Source organism: Lemur catta, chromosome 5 (genome assembly GCF_020740605.2).
Source record: "Lemur catta isolate mLemCat1 chromosome 5, mLemCat1.pri, whole genome shotgun sequence".
NCBI classification, from domain to species: Eukaryota; Metazoa; Chordata; class Mammalia; order Primates; family Lemuridae; genus Lemur; species Lemur catta.
The window spans coordinates 52,252,943-52,274,755 of record NC_059132.1 but is presented as its reverse complement, the minus strand read 5'-3'; the positions used below and the strand labels follow the sequence as shown (position 1 = coordinate 52,274,755).

At 38.0% G+C, this 21,813-nt stretch overlaps 1 protein-coding gene across 24 annotated transcripts in view; it reads right to left on the bottom strand.

Moving 5' to 3' along the window:
- LOC123638277 (cyclin-dependent kinase 16-like) overlaps positions 1-21,813 on the bottom strand; it is a 61,017-nt gene that overhangs the window by 22,343 nt on the left and 16,861 nt on the right. For 4 of the 24 annotated variants that reach the window (XR_006735270.1, XR_006735271.1, XR_006735283.1 and 1 more), the window contains exon 4: positions 5,398-5,457. The exons of 15 other annotated variants lie outside the window; for them this stretch is intronic. The gene's annotated coding sequence lies outside the window, so the exon portion shown is untranslated. Of the gene's footprint in view, positions 1-5,397; positions 5,458-11,383; positions 12,184-18,653; positions 18,799-21,813 lie in introns of those variants that run through there. 5 more of the 24 variants (XR_006735286.1, XR_006735288.1, XR_006735285.1 and 2 more) reach the window with 4 other exon arrangements.

The window sequence follows — 21,813 nt, the reverse complement described above, 5'->3', positions numbered from 1 at the left end:
TAAAAACAGAAATTAGCTGGGCGTGGTGGTGTGTGCCTGTAATCCCGGCTACTCGGGAGGCTGCAAGGATCGCTTGAGCCCAAGAGTTTGAGGTTGCTACGAGCTAGGCTGACACCATGGCACTCCAGCCTGGACAACAGAGTGAGGCTCTGTCTCAAAAAAAAAAAAAAAAAGCAAAACAGCCTTACTGCTGATAAGGAGAAAGTTTGAATGGTTGGGTAGAAGATCCAACCAGAGACAAAGACTAATCCAGAGCAAGGCCCTACGTCTCTTCTATTCTATAAAGGCTGAGACAGGTGAGAAAGCCACAGAAAAAAGTCTGAAGCCAGCAGAGGTTGGTTCATGAGAGTTAAGGGAAGAAGCCACCTCCATAACAGAAAAGGGAAAGCAAAGCGGCAAATGCCAATGTAGAAGCTGCAGCAAATTATCCAGAAGATCTAGCTAAGATCATCGATAAAGCTGGCTACACAACAGATTTTCAATGTAGATGAAATAGCCTTTTATTAGAGATGCCACCTAGGACTTTCATTGCTAGAGAAGAGAAAGTTTCAAAGACAGGCTGACTCTCTTACCAGGGGCTAATGCACCTGGTGACTTTAAGTTGAAGCCAATGCTCATTTACCATTCTGAAAATCTTAGGGCCCTTAATAATTATGCTAAATTGGCCAGGCATGGTGGCTCATGCCCAGGATTTTGAAGTTGCTGTAAGCTACTATGATGCCACTGCTCTCTAGTCAGGGCAACAAAGCGAGACTCTGTCTCAAAAAAGAAAAAAAATTATGTTAAACCTACTCTGCCTGTGCTCTGTAAGTGGAAAAACAAAGTTTAGATGACAGCCCATCTGTTTACAGCATGGTTTACTGAATATTGTAAGCCCAATGTTGAGACCTATACTCAGAAAAAGATTCCTTTCCAAATATTACTGCTCATTGACAGTACACCTGGTCACCCAAGACTACTGATGGAGATGTACAAGAAGAGTAATGTTGTCTTCACGCCTGCTAACACAACATCCATTCTGCAGCCCATGGATCCAGGAGTAATCTCGACTTTCAAGTCATTATTATTTAAGAAATACATTTTGTAAGGATATAAGTGCCATAGATACAGTGATTACTCTGATGCATCTGGGAAAAATAAATTTAAAACATTCTGGAAAGGATTCACCATTCTAGATGCCATTAAGAACATTCATGATCCATGGGAGGAGGTCAAAGTATCAATATTAACAGGAGTTTGGAAGAAACTGATTCCAACCCTCATGGATGACTTTCAGGGGGTTAAGAATTCAGTGGAAGAAGTAACTGCAGGTATGGTGGAAGTAGCAAGAGAACTAGAATTAGAAGTGGAGCCTGCAGATGTGATTGAATTGCTGCAATCTCATGATAAAACTTTAACAGATGGGGAGTTGCTTCTTATGGATGAGCAGATAAAGTGGTTTCTTAAGATGGAATCTACTCCTGGTGAAGATGCTGTGATCACTGTTGAAAGGACAACAAGGGATTTTAAACAACACATACATAAACTCAGTTGATAACACAGAGTGGCAGGGCTTGGGAGGATTGACTCTAATTTTGAAAGAAGTTCTACTGTGGGTAAAATAACTATCAAACAGCATTGCATGCTATGGAGAAGTCTTTCATGAAAGGAGGACTTAATCAATGTGGCAAACTTCACTGTTGTCTTATATTAAGAAATGGCCACAGCCACTCCAACCTTCAGTGACCACCACCCTGTCACTCAGCATCCATCAACATCGAGGCAAGACCCTCCACCTATGACTCAACTGAAGGTTCAGATGATCATTAGTACTTTTTAGCAATAAAGTTTTTTAAAATTAAGGCATTTGCATTGTTTTTTTAGACAATGCTATTGCACACTTAATAGACAACAGAAGAGTATAGTGTAAACATAACTTCAATATGCATTGGGAAACCAAAAAATGTGTGAGACTCCCTTCATTTTGATATTTGCTTTATTTTGGTGGCCTGGAACTGAACCTGCAGTATCTCCAAGATATGCCTGTAGTTTGTTTTAAAAGGCCTTTTATAATTTGGTGCTTCATCCAAAGAATATTTTTCCCTTACTGTAGCACTTTCATTTCCATAAAATAAAATCATAGAAATTGCTTCTCTATTATATGAAGGACTTTAGGACAACAAGGATGTGTTGTAGTTGTTAAAGTACTTAAAGCTTCCAAAAACAGACTTTCTAGAAAAAGAAACATAAACATGTACAGAGAAGTACAGTAAAACTATGTTGCTTCCTATTTACAGGAATGTATTTGTTCACAAGGAACTTTAGAAGAACCTGGTGGGGCCTTTAAATAGCAGGGAGTGTGTAAGAATTTAACAATTCTCTTAATTCATATAGGCAATAATCCTTCCAAAGGCGCATGTAAAATAATTTAGGCTATGCCAACTCCATGGCTTAGGATCTTGGAAAAGAGACTGAGACAGTAGATTCCATTTCTATTTAGGGAGTTCTTTATTTTTGTCAGATTAAACCTGAGCTAATGGTCTTAACAAATGCCAGCAAATGGTTCCTCATTTGCTTGAAAAAGAACAGTTTCTGTAAGTGGTCTTTATGTTATGCATAGACCCTGACTCTAAATATGAAGGTGTTAATATAGAGAAAGGCAGTATCTCTCTACTTGGTTCTAATCGAAACATGCATTTGATTTTCTTAAATTTTCCTGCATCTGTATAAGCAAATATAATTCAGAAAGATCTTTTGGGTTGTTTTGTTTTGTACCACGTGTTCTGATGAAACAGAACATGAATTAAAATGTATCATCACTTAGGAATTCATTAAATCAGTATTTTGTAATTTATTACCAGCATATTAAACTGTTGTACATTTTTTTCCTAGTTATCCTATTTAAGGTGACTTATACCTATCTTTAAGGAAATCTGCTATCTCTAGGTTTACTGACTCTTTCTGGTTAAGTAACAATACAGAGAATATATCTGTGCAAGAGCCCATCATGTTCTCATGACAGTAAGATTATAAAATAAAAACATGGAAGGATTAAATGATCTGTCTATGATCAAAGAATCAATGATGGAGTCAGTCTAATATGTGCATTAGGCTTGAAGCTGTTCATTTGTTCATGTAGTCTCCAACTTTTATTTTATTTTTATTTTTTCTTTTAGTCTCCAATTTTTAAACAACCTGCTCTTCTGAAACTTGGTGTCAGGTTTTACAATGACAGATGTGGCTAAAGGAATCATGATCCTTTTTGCTCCAGGTGAACTGGGCCCCACAACTCAAACTGTCCCCTACCTCTACCTTAAGATTTTTTTTTTTTTTTTTTTGAGAAGGAGTCTCACTCTGTTGCCCGGGCTAGAGTGCCGTGGCGTCAGCCTAGCTCACAGCAACCTCAAACTCCTGGGCTCAAGGGATCCTCCAGCCTCAGCCTCCCCAGTAGCTGGGACTACAGGCATGCGCCACCACGCCTGGCTAATTTTTTCTACATATTTTTAGTTGTGTATATCTTCAAAACTCTACCAACAATTCCTAGTCTAGTTTTCTCTTATACGAATTATAAAGTTAAATACCTTGTGGCACTAAAGAGAATTTAAAAATTAACAGAAGAGCAAATTAGAATAATCAAAATATAAACATACTAACTAATCAAAACAATCCCGTGGTGCAATGAATATTTCAACAAAGAAAAAAACACCAAGCATATCCATTTTTCTTTGCAGAAGAAAAGATACCCGGAAAGACATTGTGAAAAATAATAGAAACGGTGAAAGGAAAGGAAGTATGAGAAATGAGAACTTGGAAGGTTAAGGAGAAGGCATCTACTTAGAGCTCTCCCCATGAAAATCATTTAATTCAGAAATGGAATGGTATAATAGCATCATACTATCTTTTAGCCAAATTATTTTCATGTTAACACATAACCAAGGACAAGCATTTGAAGGTCTGAGGTAGAAAGCAGGGTAGGCAATTCTGAATATGGACATACTGCATGCAAAGGGAATGGAAGAGGGAGCTGCCCCCAGTAACGTGGTGGTGGTGGTGGTGGTGGGGTGTTATCCAGGATGTGCCACCAGAAGTTCAGAGGTAAGAGGGTGCCAGAAACAATCAGCAAAATTTACCTCGAATTCGCCCAACAACCTGAAAAGTGGAATTAATTGCCCTCTCTCTTCCACTACTAAGGCCATGGGCCACCACCATCCCTACCACCTGGGAATGGGAGGGTGGCCCTGTCTCTGCACCAGCACTGTTAGCCCAGCAGAGCATTTAGTCACTGAGGACTCTGCATCAGCCGGCAAGCCCGGCCATTTCTGGAGTGGCCATGTAGAAACCTCATTCCAAGCCTAACCAACCGACTCCCAAATAAACACTAGAAACACAAATTTTGTTTCAATTGAGGATGGCTAGAGGATAGGGTATACTTATATTGAAAGAATAATAAACAAGGAACATGGGCATTTCCCCAGTTTTTTCAGCTTGAGGGGTGGAGTGGTGAAGACTATAGACATGACATAGATTTTTTAAAAGGTCAGACTTGTGGCTCTGCAAACATCTGTCCAGTTTAAATGCTACCTAACCTTTAAGTAAAACAAGTTTTCATACTATACTCCTTCAGTAAAATTTTGGAAAGGCCTCTTTTGAGCCATAATAATTACAAAATAAACAGCTCTCCAGAGTGAGAAGCTCATTATTTCAGCTGTGCCTTTTATCCCCCTGAAAATATGGGGACAATGGTCCGATGTACAGAGGCACAAATATAAAGGTAAATCTTTTTAAAAATCATTATTCCCACGTACCTATTCGCTGATAACACATAAACAACTACATTTATCAGTGTAGCACAGCAACTACGGATTACTAGTCAAAATGCGTATATGTAACTTAAACACAGACATCTTATGGTTCTCCAGCATAATAGTATTTCTCTGCAAGTTACATATTCTCCTCTCTGTTGACCTATGGAAAACTAATTCTGAAAAATGGGGATTAACACAGCTTCCTATGTACTTGTGTATATATATTACATATGTATGATACACATGGAACAAAACAAAACCCGAGTAAATGTAATATAATTATTACCCTCAAGTAATTTAACAGAATTGTTAGGACCTTGGAATTTTCCACAATCAAGCTATAATATTTATTGGCTTTCCTATGGGTTAAACAAGCCTTATATTCTGATTTAAGAAAAAAGACACTTAGAGGCTCAAGTATAGACCTACACAAAGTAAATACACTTATAATTTATCTCCCATTCTAGTTTTTCATATTTTTAATCTAAGTGCATAATTACCATTCATCTAAGTGCACAACTGTTGTAAACTTGGACTGTATTGCCAGCTAATAAGGGGTTTAGATAGGATTAAAGAAGATCAACACAGAGGGCAAATGAAGGGTAAAACTTACGACTGCCAATCACTGAACAGATAAGGTTTGGAGGTCTTCAACTTGGCTTTGTAGAACATGCTATAATGATATCAATCCAAAGCTGACATTAATGTTTGTAATACAAAACAGTAATTAACATTTTAACCATCACTGAGTTGCTTAAAAAGCAACACAGAAAAATAGATTTCAAACTAACCAAGTCATACGTTTACAGAAATTAAAAGAGGAACGATTACAATGGGAAAACAAAGATTCTGTCTTAAAATATAAAAGCACAGTTCTCTGTGCTGGTATTCACATATTATTTAAAAACTAATAAACCAAAAATACGCCACCCTGATGAAGAGATCAAACATCCTGCCCAAGGACAGCAGGGGAAGCTTCTCCTTTTCCCATCAAGCTGCTGGGGAATTGGAGCGCGGGCGTGGGCCGGGGGAGGATTTAAAAAGCCAATGAGAAGACAAAATAACTTTTGTCTCCACCACTATTTCGACTAGATGGGTTGTTTTTCTGATTAAAGTAAGTTTGATAACTTTTGGTTCCTCTACGAGAATTCCGTTATCATTAGAACAAATGTCTATTCCTTTTCAAAGATTATCTCAATACAATGGCATAAGTGTCTTTGCTTGTAGACTTGAGATTATCTATCAACCACTAAAAACCAGCTTCACTGCTCCAGACGCCAGACTCTTGACCTAAATTAAAACGTATTATTTGCAGAAAAGGTACAGTTTTTGTCACACGCACTCTGATACGGCTCCGCAAACCAGGGCTCTTAAAAGACTCCTGGGGCCGGTGTCTCGCGGGTTTGCCTGGAAGGGGTCGTCCCGGCCCCCGCGTGTCCGGCCGCCACGGGTGGGCGATGCCCCGGCACCCTGCGGCCCCAGGACCCGCCCTGCAGGGGCACGAGCGTGCAGGGATTCCACTTTTACCTACGCGTCACTTGGGATACACCAGTGAGGGCTGCATTTGAACCCAGTTTCTTTCTTCTCTCTCCTTTTAAAAACCGTTTAGTAGTTCTGAACTCAGTTCCGCTGCCTCCTTGGGACTCTAGCCCGCCCCGCAGTCCTTTTAGTGTCCCCTCCAGCCCTTGCCGCAGGGAGAGCGGGGAGGGAAGGAGGTGGGAGACCCTGGCGGGCAGGGGGCGGGGCGGGGGTTTCCGGGACTGGTGGATGCCCCGCAGTCATCCTCCCACAGCTGGCCCGTCCCCGTGGTCCAGAAGGGGCGGGAAAATTGTCACGGAGCCTCGGGAGCAGTGACCGCAGTCCACGCAGGACCCCTCTGCCCGCTTCCACCCTCCCCGCCCCCGCCCCTCCTCACTCGGGTCCTCACCCTACCAGCGTCCGGGCCCTGTCTCTGGGCGGAGACTGGCTTTGGTCGGACAGGGCGCCGAGGGGACATGCTAGGCCGGCCTCGCAGGTCAGGCTTGGGCTGGGGTGGAGGGAGGGTGCCGCCCCGCAGCCCGCTCAGGATTACCGGCCCGCGCCAGCCGCTTACCTGTTTCGCTCCCTTGTGAAGCCTCCGCCTCTTGTGTGTTGCATCTCCTAGGACATGGCGGGGGCGCGCAGGTGCCGGGGCCACCTGACACCCCGCCCCACCCGCACCGGCCCCGCCTCCACGCCCGGGGCTTCAGAGAACACCTGGACCTTCTGTCATTTAGGTTTGGTGCTTGGGAGACTTGATTACCTTTTAAGTTAGCTCTTTCTCAGAAGTTGTTTTGTTAGCCCCTTGTGCTTTGTTTTGGTTTGGTCCCATTCAGTCTACAAAGTCCTGATTAGTTAAATCTAGTTCCCAGACTGGGGAGGGCAACATGTTTGCCTCCCGCGCTTGTTTACTTAGATACTGCCTGGGGAAAAACTGTTTTTGTGTTGCAGTCCCTTATATTGGTCAATTCCTCAGGTATGTACGTGAGCTGTACTTCTAAGTTTGTTTTCATTTATTCATTCAGAGAACATGCTCAGTACAAATCACAGGGTTAGATAGTGGTAATTCCAAGATAGAGGAGCGAATGTGTGAATAAATGAGTGAATAGTAACTAGGCTAGAGTTATGAGAGGAGGGCACACTTGTGTTAACTGAAAAAGTTCAGACTAGCAAAAAGGATCCATGAAACAGAAACATAAGAGATGAGGCAGTGATGTATCCATTTAGTAATCATCTCTTAGATGTCAGTCAGGCCGTGGGCTTGGCACTGAGAATAGTGCCAAGGTAGACAGGACAGACATGCTTGGGGTCCTCTCACAGCATAAACCGAAGCAAGCAGGCAGAAGTTAGATCACAGAGGTCTTATGAAGTTATGAAGCCTAAGCCTTGATGTGTGTTAATGGGGAAGGCCAATGAAGAATTTCCCACAGAGCAGTGATGTGTGTGTAATGTGGAATGGCTAAATCAAGCTATTTAACATATGCATGACCTCAACTACTTATCATTTCTTGTGGTAAGAACACAAGATCTACTACTCTCTTAGCACTTTTCAAGTACACAACATTTTATCATTAACTATAGTTACATAGCGTATAATAGATCCCTTGAACTGATTCCTCCTGTCTAATTGAAATTGTGTCCTTTGACCAATATCTTCTCAATTCCCCCACCCCTCCACGACTCTGGTAACCACGATTTTACCCTCTATTTCTGTGAGTTTGATTTTTTTTACACTCCACATATGAGTGAAATCTTGTGGTATCTGTCTTTCTAAGCCTGGCTTATTTTGCTTAACATAATGTCTTCCAGGTTTGTCCATGTTGTTGCAAATGACAGGATATATATACATAATGAAGTACTATTCAGCTTTAAATTCTTCCACATTGAGTTAAAAAAATTTCATGAGTTCCTGACGAATAAAGACATATATGTGAAAAGCAAAACCTTTAAATGTTTAGAAAAGTAAATTGAAGAATATATTTATGGCTTTAGGGTAGGTAAAGATTTATTAAACAAGATGGAAAGGTGCCAACCCTAAATACATACATATATATATATACACACACACATATATATATATATATATGCTAAGCATCATTTTGGTGCCTGTTTAACTGTATCACTATTTAGAAAAAACAGGTATATTAGTGGATAAATAAAATTATAAATTATCTTCATAAATTGATTTCCAGATAGCAAATAGTTAAAGTTCATTATTCATTTATTGAATAAACACTTACTGAGTGCTCATTACGTGTGATCTTGTGCTGTCACCAGGAGTACAGCAATAAAAATGATAGACAAGGTTCCTGGCCTCATGGAACTCACATTAGGAGAGCCAGGCAATAAGTCATAAATATATAATAAAATTTTATATAGCAATCAAAGGTCATGAAAACAGAGCAAAGTATGAAGATGGAGTGTGACCTTTCAAGGAAGATCTAAAGTAATAATAAGCCCTGGGGCGAGAACTCTTGAAGTCTATTAAGTTTTTGGCAAGTTGCTATCCTATTCGGGACATTTTTAGTTTTGTTAAGATAGTAAAGGTACATCTCCTATTCAAAGAAAAATTTAGTGTTTATCTCTTTAGTATCCCAAAGAATTCTTTACCTCAAAGATTACAACTATCTTTTAATTCTTGACTTCCGAATTTAACTTTATAATGGAGTGGACATGCCCATGTTTATTAATTTTACAAAGACTGAACGTGGACAGTAATAGTTACAATAGTTGCTACGTTTTATTTAATGCTTACTGTGTCAGGTACTTTTTATAAGTGTTGGACATATTTTATCTCTTAATCCTTTTTTGATGAAGTAATTAATTTATTAATTAACATTTTATCTATGAGTAAGCATATCAAACTAAGCCATTAAGATAATCTAGCTACAAATTGAAGGAGCTGGGTTCAAACAGGCGATCTGACTACCAAAGCCTGTACTCTTAACTCCATATGAATAATCTCTGAGATATTCAATGATTGAATTTGGACTGAGGTGAATATTCATTAATGTGAAAATTGAGTCCTCATTGTTATAAATGATTGATATGTTTGGTATATATTCTGTGGAAAGCTTGTCTTGAATCTTTGAGAATTTGTAAAAATCTAGTTTACACTGTTCAAAATGTTAATTGGCCACTGTGTATGTTAATGGGCTTATTTGGTCTCGTCCCCTTCCCTAAAAAGTAGCCTGGTTATTTTTTTGAAAGTGATAAGCTACTAACACTAGAGAAATTCAGGCCAGTTCAGGAAAAAGCCAGAAATAAAGTGTTTTGTTTTGTTTTTTAGGAAAAGTGAAGCAAAATTCCAGATTCTCCATGTTAACTTTAAATTATGTCTTTTACAGAATCAGTTAGGTTGATAAGACTAGTTCTAGTACAAATAGGTAATTATTAAATTTCTATAATGTCCTGGGTGAGGGGACCAAGTTTCTTGAAGTGGGAGTTCACTGGCCACCCCAGACACCCCCAGGTGATCAGTATCTTAGGCAGACTGTAAGAGATTGCTGGGATGTTGGTGTGGAGGCTCACAACTTGGGAAAACTCTAGTTTAGACAACCTGAATAATAACAAAGTCATGTGGATTCAGCAAATTAAATTATTATCATCACTGAGTGGAAATTCAAGATACATTTTATTTGGGTCACAATCATCCTGAATCAATTATGTCCTAAATTAGCAGCAAGGAGTAACCGATTTCTGGACGAGGTGAACTGATTTTCTGTGGATGTCCCAAGTTGGAAATTTGTGATCATTCTTTTACTAAAACCACATGCATATTATTTTCTATGCCTATTTTTGTTTAGATGTTTATGCTTAATAGAATCAGGAATATTACCAGGATTATCCTAAAAACAAAAAAGCTACTTTATGAGGCAAAATAGTGTCCCAAATATGGCTTATTTTGATACATTCCTGAAGTTATACTTGAAATGGATGTTACCAATACTTAAGACTCATTGCAGGCCAGGCATGGTGGCTCACGCCTGTAATCCTAGCACTCTGGGAGGCCGAGGCAGGAGGATCGCTAGAAGTCAGGAGTTTGAGACCAGCCTGAACAAGAGTGAGACCCCATCTCTACTAAAAATACAAAGAAATTATCTGGACAACTAAACATATATAGAAAAAATTAGCCAGGCATGGCGGTGCATGCCTGTAGTACCGGCTACTTGGGAGGCTGAGGCAGAAGGATTGCTTAAGCCCAGGAGTTTGAGGTTGCTGTGAGCTAAGCTGATGCCAGGGCACTCTAGCACCCGCAACAGAACGAAACTCTGTCTCCAAAAGCAAAAAACAAACAAAAAAAGACTCATTGCGTATTGTTCTTAATCTAAATCCAAAGTCATACGAGTTTAGTGGATTTCCTTTCCTTACAATTATATTATTTGTAGCAAAGTGTCTAAATTCATCATCAAGTATGTTTTGCTTTATTGTGGTAGCACTTATTTATCTACCCACCCCCCAGGAAATGTTTGTAAGTTTTCGAGGCATCTGAAATTAGCACCAATTTGCTTTAAAGGGCAGAAACTTCTTTAATTTTTAACCACTTAAATGAACAGAAGCAGTGAACCTATGGTCTTTATGTTCATCTCTTCTAGACCTTTTGTTACTTTTCACTTGACAGATCCTTTCCATCCGTGTGACTTCTGCTCCTAATCTGCTTTATGTTTACAGAGACCTCTAACTTAATGTGCCTGAGAGAGGTTCTAAGCTTTGCTACAAAGTGTAAGCTGCCATACACTTTGGCAAGCAGGTGGGCTTTCTGCGCTGGCTCTGTGATGGTCATTGATCTCCCTCTCTGGCTTGCTTCTGGGTTTTACATCCGTGTTCTAGCTGATGTGGCTCTTTTCTGTATGTAATTTCCATGTTTTAGTCAGTGTCTGCTTTCTGAATCACCCTTACATATTATAAAATATATCCTGCTTTACCTGTAGGTTGCACAGTTGTTTATTTACTTTTTAATTGTTGTTTTAAATGTATTACTAAATAAAATCTTATAACGTCATGAGCTTAGAGAGCAATACAGAATATATTAAATGAATAAACTTTCTATGGGACATATTTGCATGTGTAAAGTATACATCTTAAATTTCTACCAAACCAAAAACCTACATTCAATGCAGGCTAACATTTAAATAATTGTACCAAACTTTTCCAGGTTTCTTACAAGTTTTTACTTTTTGCTTTTTTGATAATGCCTTTAGACATTCTTAGTTAGTATTTTGTGTCAGTTTTAACTAAAGCACTCTCCCTAAGGTTACAAAGCCACTAATTTAAACATGATCTTGATTTCATCCATTGGAGTGATTAATGGGCATGACAGTCATTTACATTCTAAAATAGAACAAGCTTTATTTTGACTTCTTAATTTTTAACCTCTTTTATTTGCTTTTCCCTCAAAAGAAACATTTTAGTTATTATAATGCATGATAATCTAATTGGAATTGAATGATCACAAATCTTTAAATTTGATATGACCTAAAAAGTAGTAAAAATATTTTCAGATGAGTTGGAACAGCAAAAAACAGAATGAAGACAGTTTAATCAAACCAGTAATTGAGAAAATTTGATTAAGTGTTATTGATATATACAAAGAAAAGATCATTAGACTTTTTATGCAGAGAGTTTAGTTTAGTTTTGCTTAGTTTTAGATTTTTGATGTAAGGTTGAATGATTCAGACTTGGTTTCAGCCTCTTCTACTGTGCATAGTTTGAAAGCAAGTTCTTGTGTCAGTGTTGGTATTCTTCCTGGAGCAAGTTAAGACGCCTTTTGCAGGATGTCTCTTGAGGGAAGGAACAGAGGGGAGGGATGGCATAGTCTCTTCCTCTTTTAGTCTGACTCCATAAAATAAAAGCAGGCCATGGAAATATTTGATGATTTCTACTGAATTTTTTTTTTTTTTTTTTGAGACAGAGTCTTACTTTGTTGCCCAGGCTAGAGTGAGTGCCGTGGCGTCAGCCTAGCTCACAGCAACCTCAAACTCCTGGGCTTAAGCGATCCTACTGCCTCAGCCTCCCGAGTAGCTGGGACTACAGGCATGCGCCACCATGCCCGGCTAATTTTTTCTATATATATTTTTCGTTGGCCAGATAATTTCTTTCTATTTTTTTTTTAGTAGAGACGGGGTCTTGCTCAGGCTGGTCTCGAACTCCTAACCTTGAGCGATCCACCCGCCTCGGCCTCCCAGAGGGCTAGGATTACAGGCGTGAACCACCGCGCCCGGCCATCTACTGAAATTTAAGTGCATTGCATTTTGGTAAGTAAATGGTACTTGATTAAATAATTGGAATTTAAATTTATTAATAAGGGAAAGTAATCTACATCTAAGAAGGAAATCAAAGATGTTTAATTTATGATTTAGGACTTTTGTGATAACTATTGTATTGGTTTTGCTTTATGGACAAGGAAATTGGGGTTGCAGAGAAAAAGAAAAAGACTATTGCAGAGCAAGTGACGACAGACCACTTATCTGGGTGGGAATTAGTAACTGATAATAGAGATCTATTCAGAAAGCTTTCATTATTTTTTTTTCTTGCATGACACCTGTATCCTTGGTCAATCAATGAGACACTGACTCAGTTTCCCAAACTTTCTCTGTTCACCACACTCTCAGTGGGTTAATAATTTTTTTCACAGCAATCTTAGACCAAGAGAAATACTTAACAGTTCTATTTATTATTTTTGTCTGAACAACTTAATAAGTATTTATTTCCTAACAATGACCATTTGAAAACATAATACACATACATTGAAAGATAACAGTTTTATTTTATTCTTATTTAGCTATGGTCTGTATGCATCTTTTGGGCACTGCACAGTCTCCTAAATCCTAGAATCATTTGTGATGCTGCCATTCTCTCTATTCTACATTGATTTCTGTAGAAAATACAGCTTTGCAAAGATGTAACATTATTGAAGGAGAATGATACCTTGTTGAAACTGTGAACTATCTTGAGCTAGTTATTTACCTGATGTGCAAGTGTTGTCACCTATCACTGTGTTTCCCTCAAAAATTAAAAATATCCCACAGTGCCCCTGCTAGTTCACTGTGGTACCCCAGGGTGCCTTTTGCAGTTTGAGAACTGTGAGACTGTCAAGAATTTTAAAGCCCCTTAGAAAACTATATGGTTTTAACACATACACTGCTAAAATGTGTGACCACATGGAAATATGGTAGATTTCAGAAGAGCTTGCAATAATCTAAGAAGTCTTCAAGGGAAAAATAAGACTTAAGTTTAACTTTGAAAAAATTGTTAGGTGGCAGAGAGAAAGAATGATACTCTACATGCATGTTTTTCAGCAAATTCTTTGAAACAATTAGTGATAGCCAGAACCTGCAGTGTATCTCCTTCCATTATCTCACAAGCTTACTCGATTTCTGTCTTCATCTCTGCCACTTTTCTTCATAAGATAAGCAGGGATAAGTGATATCCACACTGCTGGACCAATGGTGACTTCTCAGTTCTCATTTCCTGGACCCATCTGCAACATCCGTTTTAGTTGAGAACTTTCTTCTCTTTGAAACACTTGTTTTTCACGTCACTTCCTGCACCCCACACATGGCTGTTTTTCTCCCACCTTCAACTCCTTCTCAGTCTCTCCTTGTTCTTCATCTCCCCAGACTTTAAATGTGGGCGTGCCTGAAAGCTCAATTCTTGGACCTGTTCTGTCTTTGCTTCCTAAGTGATTTCATCTAGTATCAAGCCTTGAAAACCATCCATATCCTGATGCTTCCCTAATGTAAGATTTCAGTTTCAGTTTTTCCAATCTGGGTTCCCTCGGAAGCTCATTGTCCTAGCTCTACCCATGACCAAATCCTCTCATTTTCCTCCATGGCAACTCCATTCTTCAAGCTACTTAGTCCTAAAATCCTGGTGATGCCTTTGATTTCTCACTTTCTTTCAAATCCTATATCCAGTTTGTCAGCAAACACTCTCAGTCCTACCATGAAAATAAGTTTACTCCCTCTGCTGCCACCATCCTGCTCAACCCCTTATCTTCTATGTCTTGGATTATTTCAGTCACTTCCTAACTGGTCTCACAGAGTCTGTGTTTGCCTCTTATTGGTTTATTCTCAACCCAGCAGCTAGTCTATTAATACAGTGGTCCCCAACCTTTTTGGCACCAGGGATGAGTTTCATGGAAGACAGTTTTTCCACGGGGCCGGGGGTATGGTGGGGGGCAGGTGGAGCTCAGGCAGAGATGTGAGTGATGGGGAGCGGCTGTAAATACAGATGAAGCTCCACTAGCTCAGCTGCCACTCACCTCTTGCTGTGCAGACAGGTTCCTAAGTTTCATGGAAGACAATTTTAACATAGAGGGAAGGTGGGGTGCGGGCAGCAGAGCCCAGGCGGTGATGCTGTCCAGTTCCTAACAGGCCATGGACCAGTACCAGTCTTCCCTGGGGCTGGGGACCACAGGATTAACAGGCAAGCCAGATCAGAGCCTCCTGTTATTCCCCATGTCAGTTGTAGTAAAACCTACAAGACCCATGTATTGGTTATGTGTTACAACAAAACTTAGTAGCTGAAAAAGATCATTAATTTTTGCTCATGTGTCTTTAGGTGAGCTGTCCAGGCTAGGCTTGGCTGGATGGGTCTTACCTTTTACTTTGGCCAGTTAAATATGAGCAAAAGCAATGGTCTCAGTTCTGAGCTCAGGCCTTAAGAGATCTCATGTTTTTCCATTTGCCCTTTAGTGCTTCTGCCTTCTCCAAGAGAAGAACAATGCTTGGCTAGCCCACTAGTCTCAAGAAGAAGATGCCTGTACAAATGCAGCTGGCCACTTAGCTGAGGTCATCCCAGAGCAGCAGATCCCAGCCAGCCTGCACGTGCATGAGTTAGTTCACCTGGGGTCAGCAGAGCCATACAGCTGTATATAAATGACCAAAGCAAGTCAGATGCCTAAGCTCAAAGTCAAGGGGTGAGAAGTACACTCCACCTATAATGAGGCCATGGCAAAGATATGAATCAGGAGTGCTGAAAAATTGGGGCCCATACTACAGTCTGCTGAAGCCTACCATTGGACCTTGGACTTCTCTCCCTCTTGTCTACTCCGCTGCAGCCGTTTAGCTTGCTCCCTGTTCTGGAACATATCAGGTTCCACTCCTCTCTTAGGTACTGTGCATATATTTTCCTTTCTACTTGGAATGTTTTTTCCCCAGAAATTTATACAGCTGCTTAATCACTTTAGCTCATATCTTTATTTAGAAGTCACCTTGATGAGGTCTTCCTTGGCCACCAAATAAAAAAATTTATAACCCCTTACTCAAAACCTCTTCTTCATTTTTTCCTCCATAGAGACATGTAATTAACCTTACATTTTCTCTCTTTATCATGTTAATTATCTATCTGCCTCTTTGGAATGTGAGCTCCCCGAGGGCAGGGCTCTTTGGCAGTTGTATTCATTGCTGCATTCGCATTGCCTGGCATAGTAGCTGTACAGTAAATACTTGCTGAATGGGCAAATGAATAAATGAACTGGAAAAGAGGACTTAGAGTCAGCAGAACTGGGGTTTAAGTTTAGCTATGTGACTAATTCACTGTTTGAGCTTTCATATTTTCTCTGTGTCTTGATTTTTGCCTCTGCCAAATTAACATTAAGATTTCCTATAACTCAAATGTTCTGTATATGTATATTTAACATAGACCTGATAGATAAAGTGTGAGAATACAACAGGTGCTACTTTTTGGTAAATGCCAGCCTTTTTCATTTGGGAAATTTAAAAAATAACTTAATGCTCAATTTAAAAAGAAGATTTGGTTCATAATTTGGCACACTAATGAATCTACAATATATAGTAGAGATGCCTAAAGCTTTCCCCGAATGTTCCAGCAATTGAAATAACTCAATCAATTCATAAATTCTTTTATCTCTGAATTGCTGTTTTGTCTTCATATGTTTGAAAGCTCATGATATCTTTTTTAAAAATATCTACTTCTGTATTCTTTCATCTAGTCAATTATCAATCACTCAGACTTGAGATTTTGCCAGGCAAGTAGAAAAAAGCCAGAGAGGGCAAGATTGTTATGGGCCTGTAGAAATTTATGTTTTGATGAATCATAGAATCCAAGCTGGGTAAGAAGGAAAGTGAGGATCTGAGGATAGCCTATCTTTCCTGCCCTTAAAATAGTATCAATAAGAACAATAACAAACCAAAACCACAGTATGACTCTCATGTTGCTTACATTATTAATTGAATCTCATTTCACATTGTAGGGTTACTATAGATCTTTCTTCTTCATGATCTCAAATCCAATTAGTTTCCTAGTACTGCTGGTGTTTCTCAAATTTGTTCTACTACATCTATTTTTTTTTTTTTTGGTATTCTTTTTTATTTTTTAAAAGTATTTTGGGGGTACATATGATAATTTAGTACATTCATATAATGTGTAAAGATAAAATCAGTGTGCTTAAGATATCCATCACCTTAAATATTTGTCTTTTCCTTATGCTAGAAATATTTGAATTCTCTTCTAGCTATTTTAAAATGTACAATAGATTATTGTAAACTATAGTCACCCTACTGGTCTGTCAAACACTAGGAATTATTTCTTCTATCAAACTGTATTTACTACCACCTTGGCAAAGACCTTACTGTCTCTTTTCTAGCCTATTGCAATGCCAACTTACAGGCCGTCATGCCTCTGTATTGCTTCATATTTAGTAGAATATGTAAGTAAAAGGGGAACTGGGAGGTAGAGCCTCAACTATCGAGTCCTTCTAGAGTACTTATTACATGAGAGGCGCTCTCCTAAACAATACATATTTATACATATATGTTAATATATATTAACTAATTTGTTTAATCTTCACAACAGTTCTTTGAGGGGAGGTATCACTATATCTCTTTTATAAATGGTGAAACTGTGGCCTAGAGGTAAATGACTAGATAAGGCCTCACAGTTAATTACTACTGCCAGAGACAAGGATTGAACCCAGGCAGTCTAGTTCTAGAATCTGCACTCTCATCCTTTCAGCTATGTGCTGGGCTGTCCTCCTCCTGTGGCCTTGTACAAATTGTCCCTCTGCTTGTGGTGCCCTCACTCTTTCTCCTCTGGGTGTTCACTTCTACTCACCTTTTAAGAATCAGTGCAGGTGTCTCCTCTTCTCAGATGCCTTTCATGCACTCTTCTCTATATCTTCTTTTCCAGGACTTAAGTCGTCCTGTTCTGTTGCCTCACTGAATTTCCATTGCGGCGTTTACCACTTTATCTTCTTATTTTACTTTACCTGTGTTCTCCCCCCTATATTATCAGAAACCAGTACAGTGTCTACTTGGCTAAAGAGTAGTAAAAGAAAGACATGAAGCTCTTACCTCCCTCTAAAATGTCAACTTATTATTAGTTAATATTTATGGAAAAAGACAGAAATATCTGATTTTTTTATGGCCAGTATTTTTTAATAATTAAATTTATTCCTATTTGATAAAAATATTGACAGTAATGCAAATTTGCACTTGGTATATGAATTTTTCCAACTGCTTATAAATATATGAATGCTAGAGCAATGAATTAGCAGATTTAATTGTCAGAGTTTTTATTTTTCTGTATAGGCCTATAATCAGTGATCCAGGACAAAATCTAACCATTGAGAAAAAACAAAGTGCTTGTATCCTTCCAGATTCAAAGATAGCCCCTCTTCGATTTAGAAGAACACTACATGAAACAAAGTAAGCAGATTTTAATTATATAAAAGTATTTTTAAAATGTACTTCTGTGTCTAAGTGAAAAGTTTTTGTGGTTTTTTTCTTTCTTTTTTTTTTTTTTGACTATTTTGCTAAATAAAGACAAGTAGAATTTTTGGAGTTCAGATCCCAGTTCTTCCACCTTAAGATACTGGGGGCAATAGTTTACTCTCTTTGTTCTCCAGATTTTTTTATTTGTCATTTAGAAAACATAATCCACCACATTCAGAGAGAATGCATGTGAAAATGTGTAATATAGTAACCGTGACATTTGTATGTATGCAATGTATACTGGCTAAATCTCATTGATATAATAAAAATTGGTATTACCAGTTTTTGTTTTGTTTTTTTTTTTTTACATTTTTCTTTGTAGCTTATAAAATGTTTAGGTTGGTATGGATATTCATAGTCCTCTGGTGCAGTCCACTTAAATTCCTCAATAACAGGTGACACATCCAGCTTCAGCATTAATAGACACAGAAAATCTACCCGTACCTTTAGTAGCTCTTTTATATTTTAGACTGCTTTAATTGTTAGTATTTTCTTATCACATTTATCTTTTTGTCTCATTCTTATTTTCTGAAAGCCTTTGCTTTCATACATTTAAATATTAGAAGGCATCATGTATTAGTTTTCTATTGCTGCTGTAACAATTACCACAAACTTAGTATTTTAACACAAATTTATTCTTTTATAGTCCTGGAACTCAGAAGTCTAAAATCAAGGTGAGGACAGAGCTGCCTTCCTTCTAGAAGTTTCATGTCTTCCAATGTTGACTGGTTTTCCATGCAGGAAATGAAGAACAAAAAAAGCTATAAGGCAGATAGTAAACAAATAGCAAAATAACAGAATCAAGTCCTTCCTTATCATTATCTACTTTAAATTTAAATATTTTAAAAACTCTAGTCAAGAAACAGAGATTGGCAGAATGGATAAAAACACATGATCCAAGTATATGCTGCCTACAATGTCTTACTTTAGATTCAAAGACATAAATAGATTGAAAGTGAAGGGATGGGAAAAGATACTCCATGAGAATAGTAACCAAGAGAGTAGGTATAGCTATATTAGTATCAGACAAAATAGACATTAAACCCAAAAAGTTTACAAGAGACAAAGGACATTATATATTAATAAAGGGTTCCATATATAGCAAGCAGATAAAATTATAAGTACTGATATAGCTGATAACAGACCACCAAAATATATAAAGCAGAAACTGAAAGAGTTGAAAGGAGAAATAGTTCTACAAAAATGGTTGGAGACTTCAATGCCGTCCTCTCAATAATAGATGGAACAACCAGGCAAAATATAAGTAAGTGAACAGAGGATTTAAACAACACAATAAACCAATTAGACCTAAAAGACATAAAGAGAACACTGCCCAACAACAGCATGCACATTTTTTTAAAGAGCATATGGGACTTTTTCTAGGATAGACTATATATCGTGTCACAAATTAAGTCTCAATAGACTTAGATAGATATCACAGAAAAGTATCTTCTCCAACCATGATGGAATAAAGCTAGAAATCAGTACCAGAAGGAAAACTGGACAATCCAAAAAAAAAAAAAAAAAAAACCTGTGAAAATTAAACAGCACACTCCTAAACAACCAATGGATAGAAGAAGAAAACACTAGGGAAGTTAGAAAATACTTAGAGGAAAAAATACTACCTAACAAAACTCAACAAAAGCAGTGCTAAGGAAGAAATTTATAGATATCAATGCTTATATTAAAAACAAGAAATATCTCTATGAACAACCTAACTTTACAACTTAAGGAACTAGAAAAAGAGAGCAAACTTAACTCAAAGCTTGTATTAATAGAAGGAAGAAAATAACAAAGATTAGAGCAGAGATAACAAAAAAGAATAGAAAAATGATAGGGAAAAATCAATGAAACCAAAAGTTGCTTCTTTGAAAAGATCAACAGAGTTGACATACCTTTAGCTAGATGGACTAAGAAAAAAGAGAGAAGACTCAAATTACTAAAATAAGAAATGAAAATGGGGATATTATTATTATTATTATTATTTTTTTTTTTTGAGACAGAGTCTCGCTCTGTTGCCCGGGCTAGAGTGAGTGCCGTGGCGTCATCCTAGCTCACAGCAACCTCAAACTCCTGGGCTCAAGTGATCCTACTGCCTCAGCCTCCCGAGTAGCTGGGACTACAGGCATGCGCCACCATGCCCGGCTAATTTTTTCTATATATATTTAGTTGTCCATATAATTTCTTTCTATTTTTAGTAGAGACGGGGTCTCGCTCTTGCTGAGGCTGGTCTCGAATTCCTGAGCTCAAATGATCCACCCGCCTCGGCCTCCCAAGTGCTAGGATTACAAGCGTGAGCCACCGCGCCCGGCCGAAAATGGGGATATTATTATCAAGTCCACAGAAATAAAAAGGATTGTAAGTATACTATGAACAATAGTATGCCAACAACATGGATAGCTTAGATGAAATGGACAAATTCCTAGAAATACAAAAGTAAATCATGAAGAAATAGAAAATCTTAATAGACCTATAACTCGCAAGGGGATTGAGAACCCAGAGATAAACCCACCCATATACAGTGAAATAGTTTTTGACAAGCATGCCAAGACCCTTTAGTGAGGGAAAGGACAGTCTTTTCAACAAAAGGTGCTGAGAAAACTGGACATGCACATGCAAAGAATGAAGTTGGACCCTTGCCTAACACCATATATAAAAATTAACTCAAAATGTATCAAAGACCAAAATGTAGGGCCTAAAACAAGAAAATTCTTAGACGAAAACAGAGAAAATCTTCACAACATCAGATTTGGCAATGAATCCTTGCATCCTATTACTATATCCTTGTAGTGTTCCTCCTTGCAATTTTATACTGCATTTTGCCTAACAATTTAACAAAACCTAAAATTAAATTTTAACTCCTTCCATGAGATACTGCAAGGACTGTAGAATGCTGTAACTCTGATCACCCCCTTTCCATCTTTATTTTCAGTTCTTCACTGAGATTTATCTTGTGTTCTTTGCTTTAATTCCAGCAACTACACACAGATGATGTACACACAGCTTTATTGTTTCAAATATGTGATTAGATTTTCAGAGGTCTCACTTACTTACTAGCTATTAGATTCTAACTACTCATAAATGCCCTCTATTTTTCCTTTCTCGATAAACTTACCAATTAGCATTTCTTTAGTGAAAGTTTGTTGGTGTTAAATGTTCCTAAATCTTAAAGATTTTATTTTTATGGGAATAGCTATCTCGCTTTATTTCTTGAAAGATGAATCTACAATTCTTGGTTGGTAATCATAACCTCTTGAACTTTTGTGAGTTCAACAGTCTTTGCATTTCATTGTTGTTTGTTATTTCTAACTCAGGCTGTTTTTATCATCTTCTCTTTAAGACTGTGATATAGTGTTGTTGTGAGTGTGGATTTTTTCTTTTTATTACTAGAGATTTGAATGTCTTCCTGAATCTAAAGATTGGTGAGACTCTTCAATTTTTGGAAATTCCCATAAATTACATCAAGTATTTTCTCCTTCCAGAATTTACATCACATACATAGACCTTGTCACTCCCTTCACCCTGCTGTCCCTTAACCTCGTTCATATTTTCCATTCTTTGTCTCTCTGTGCTTCATGCTGCTCATTTATTTCAAATCTATCTTCTAATTTTCTGAGGCTCTCTTCAGCTACGTCTAATCTGCTGTTTCAGAATCCACTGAATTTTTTATATTAATGATTCAGTTTTCATTTCTAGATACTGTTCTTTTTCAATTCTACCTAATCATTTTAATATACAGAATAAACCTCTTATTCTTTCTTTCTTTCTTTCTTTTT